This window comes from Hippopotamus amphibius, chromosome 12 (genome assembly GCF_030028045.1).
Source record: "Hippopotamus amphibius kiboko isolate mHipAmp2 chromosome 12, mHipAmp2.hap2, whole genome shotgun sequence".
NCBI classification, from domain to species: domain Eukaryota; kingdom Metazoa; phylum Chordata; class Mammalia; order Artiodactyla; family Hippopotamidae; genus Hippopotamus; species Hippopotamus amphibius.
Window position 1 is genome coordinate 16,805,728 of NC_080197.1, and position 4,633 is coordinate 16,810,360.

The window sequence follows — 4,633 nt, forward strand, 5'->3', positions numbered from 1 at the left end:
CCTGAACCGCTGCACAGCCTACCTCTGGCCTTTTCTGCTTTCACTCTTGTTCCATGGAGTCCGTGCTCTATACAGCAGAGAGTGACCTTTTTAGAACATGAATCAGATCACATCACTTCTCTATTGAAAAACCTCTAAGAATTTTCCGTTGCACCAAAAATGAAATCTATGAGGGACTTCCTAGGTGATGCAGTGGTAAAGAATCCACCTGCCAATGCAGGGGACATGGGTTCGAGCCCTGCCCTGGGAAGATTCCACATGCCACGGAGCAACTAAGCCCGTTAGCCACAACTACTGAGCCCACGTGCTGCAACTATTGAAGCCCACATGCGTAGGGCCCATGCTCCACAACAAGAGAAGCCACTACAATGAGGAGCCTGCGCACCACAATGAAGTGCAGCCCCCACTTGCAACAACTAGAGAAAGCCTGTGTGCAGCAATGAAGACCCAACATAGCCAATAAATAAATAAAATAAATAAATAAAAATAAATTTATTAAAAAAAATGAAATCTATGATCTTTCTCATGGACTAGAAGGCCCCACCTGGTCCTGCCCTGTCCACCTGTCAGACTCATCTCCTCCCACTCTGCTTCAGCCACACCGACCACTGTGCTCAGCCTCCAGGATGCTCAGCTGGCGCCCACCGGCTGAGCTTTTACACTTGCGGTTCCTGCCTTTCCCCTGGAGCTCTGTGGGGCTGGTCCCTTCCCAGCCTCTAGATCTCAGCCTAGATTCACCTCCTGGGGAGGTCCTCCCTGACTCCCCAATCTGATGTCATCCCATTCTCAACACTTTCAAATTAACCTATTTTTTTATTTTTTGTTCATACTCACACTTTCACAATACCTTGTTTTACTCTCAAAGAACTTGACCATTTGACAGTCTGACAGCACTTGACTATTTCAAATTACCTTTTTAAATTTATTCACTCAAACATTGTCTGCCTGCTCCCTCTAGGAGGTAAACCTCAGGAAGTCAGGGACTTTATCTGCCTTGCTCACCTGTGTACACATGTGCCTAGACAGGGGCACAGCACATAATGGGCATCCACTAAATATCTGTTGAGTGGGTGAATGAATGAACATAGGTCTCTTGAACTGGTCCCTCCTCTACATCTCTACTGCCTCCATTTGCTCCAGGCCTCACCGTCTCTCACCTGGTCCAGCACGTGAGCATCTTCTCTGGTCTCCCTGCTTACAGTTGCATCCCGTCCAATCCATCCTCCACAAAGCAGCCAGAATGAGCCTTTAAAAACACAGATCCGGCCACAGCCTTCCCCCCATCTCTGATCTCCAGTGAGTTCCCATTTCCCCCAAAGAAATTCTAGTTGCCCTTTGTTTGAAGCCTCCACACCCTGCCCCAGACCAGTCACCATGGCATGCTTCCAGGTGTGGGTTGGGGACTTCAGTGGCATGCTGAGTGATTTTAGGGATACACAGAGATGGCATTCAGTGACATTGTTGCCAAAGCCTGTCTCTTTACAAATCTTCCTTCCTTCTGAAAACTTTACAGAGAAAATCTCCATTGGATAGCATATGCCTCTCACATCTCTCTAAATACTTGTCAATTTCTCATTTGAAGGAGAAAATCCAGAGAAAGATAGGATTGGTTTCCCTGGGCAATCCTATCTGGCTCCACCTTAAGAATATTGTTTTCTTTTTGCTCTAATTTTGCAATCACCTTCTATTTACGTGGCAAGTGATACTGGTTTTCCATTTACATCAGTGATCAGTGTAAAGAGAATGCTTATAAATTGACTTAAAGAAAAATAGTAAGTAAGGGAAGGTACAGTGGTACTCGGGTGTGGAGAGGATCAGGGGACACGTAGAGTGACTGCTGGCTGGGAAATGCTGGTCTCCATCCTCCCTCCCATCCACGGGCTATGCTTCCTGCTGCCTGCCCTGACTTGCTGCTCCGGCTCTCTCTTAACCTTGAATGTCTTTTCTCTGTCTTAGCATTGTCTCTGAATCTTCCAACAAGTGAGACTTTCCCAGACTGCAGTCACCCCCACCCCCAAACTACCATCTCCCAGCTGTCACTCTCACTCTTTTGGCTCTTAATATTCAACTGCTTGTACTTTTTCCCTCTAAAAGTGAAAATTGTAAACTCTAAGAGGGAGGCACCTCGTGGTACTGCTTGTCCATAACCCCCAGGATGCTCTGGCACAGGGCTCTGCCCCTCAATATTTGTCAGATGATGAACATGCCATGGTTCACACTACTTCTGTGCCCGCCACACAGTGACTGAGTCATCAGCATCCTCCCCGGTCCCATCATGGTGGCCCCTGGCGTTTGAATCTCAGTTTTGGGGCCAGCTCTGAACCTTGGACAAGTCCCTTCCTCGTTTGTAAAATGGAACAATAGGAATACCTAACTCAGGGCATTGTCATGGGATTAAATTATGTCCAGCAATGTTTGTCAGAGAGGAATAGGTTCGTAAATATGAGCCTTGGAAACAGGATGTGGTTGTAGCTCCTCCATCATCCCAGCTGCCTGGGATGCTGTGATTCAGGCCGCTTAGATCATGCCTTGGAATTCACAGATGACACATTGATCCAAGAAATGTAGATCAAAAGTGATCCGGGTTCCACAAAAGAGGAAGTAGGGTGATCCCACCAGCTTGGAATGCTCCGTCATTCACGCTGCATGGAAATTTCTTTGGATCCTCACACAGCCTGTCACCCAGAGTCCCTCCCACTTCTTCCCATTTATTGAGCCATGGGGCCCCATTTGGGATGGGATAAAGCCTCTAGTGTCATGGCTGGGGAAGCAACCTTTGTAGGGGGGAGGCGAATTCTCAGTTCTCAGGGAGGTCATGGTTGGGTAGAAGAAGCACGGGTTTGCGTCCTGGCTCAGCTACTCACTGGCTTTGTGCTTGGACAAGTTCCTTCACCTCTCTGAACCTCAGTTTCATCACCTCTATAATGGGGATAACGGGATGTGCTATTTGTCATCTGAGCTGATGCTGTTTTGCCACTAAAATGGAAACCAAACTTGTAGCTCGGGCCGCCCACGCAGAGATTTGAGATGAACTGGGGCAAAGGGCTGATGAGGTGGAGGAGCCAAGGCCAGAGGCATTTATGGCAGCGCAGGGTTTATGGCTTTGATATGGATTATTAAGCACACTCTAGGACGGCAATACCTCCTCTGGCCCCACCCACATGTCCGTGCTGGCGGCGACATGGACGAGGCTGCTGTTGCAAGATTATAGAGATTATTTCCTGGTGCCCGTGAGTGGATAGAAGGCATAGCGGATGATGGGAGTGGCCCCAGGGATCAGGCAACCAGTAAATGGGTGCTTTTGAGGCTGGAGAACTCAATGGTTAGCTTCTCACTAGACGAGGGGGAGCGGGGGGGAGGGGGTGAAGAGTCCACACTCACGGACCACCCCCACCAAGTGGGCACTCTGTACACCTCATATACAGAGCAGCTCTCATAGCTGCTGTGATCTCATCCAGTTCAATCCTTACAACACCCCTGGAAGGAGGGATTGTTTCCATTTTACAGGCGAGGCTCAGAGAGGAGTGACCTGACAGTCAATCACCGTGACATGCAATTCCCAGGCCAGAGTTTTTGGCCCCTCCCTTTGGAAAGTGGAAAGGGTTGCCCTGCTCAACCTGCATCCTTGAGGGTCGCCACACCTAGGCATCCACAGTCCAGCCATCAGCAAGCCTCCATCCTCGCATCGCTGAATGCTGTGGTGTGCTGGTGAGTGGTTAACAACTGGCCGACCAAGAAAAGCCTTGAGTTGCCGCGTTTGCCAGTTCTTGTGGTGTAAACGCGCCCACAGCTGCTATCGATGTGGCATCGCCAAACACAGAGTTGGAAAGAGCAGCTAAAAGTTGGCTCTCACATGCCAGCTCCAGCACACCCCAGAGTGAAAGTGAGGCTGTGGTGGCTCCTAGGTTATCAGGGGAAAGGACCAAGGTGGTTACAGACCTGGCTGGAAATTCTCAAGTGCAGCCCTGCTTTTTTTCTTTTAAAAAACACTTTTTATTTTGTATTGGAGTATAGTTGATTTACAATGTTGTGTTAGTTTCAGGTGCACAGCAAAGTGATTCAGTTATACATATACATGTCTATTCTTTTTTTTTTCTCATTTAGGTTATTACAGAATACTGAGTAGAGTTCCCTGTGCTATACTGTAGGGCCTTGTTGGTTATCTTCTTTAAATCCTTTTACTCTTTTTTTAAAACAGTGTTTGCTTTTATGAAGTTTCCTATGCCTACTTGTCCCCTATTGTTGACCCAGGTCCCAGAACGGGGCTCCATCTTGGACCCTGATGGTAAGTGACAGATCCTTGGAACCTCTTACCGTTTTTCCAAATCTTTCCATCACGTCCTCTCTTATCCCTCCCCACTCTCTCTACATACTGAGCAGCTAGAATCAAGAGACCGGACTTCGACTCCCACTACTCAAGGTATAATCATTTTCCTTGAGCCTCAGTTTCCTCATCTATAAAGTGGGAAGTAATCATTCTACCCTGCTTACCTTGCTGCGAAGATTAACAAACCATAAGAGAGATGAAAGTATTTTGTATACAGTAGAGAACTACCTGACTATTCTCATTCTTATTTCTAACACCTGAAAGGAAGAAAAGACACCCATCCAAGGACTTAGAAAACATACGTGC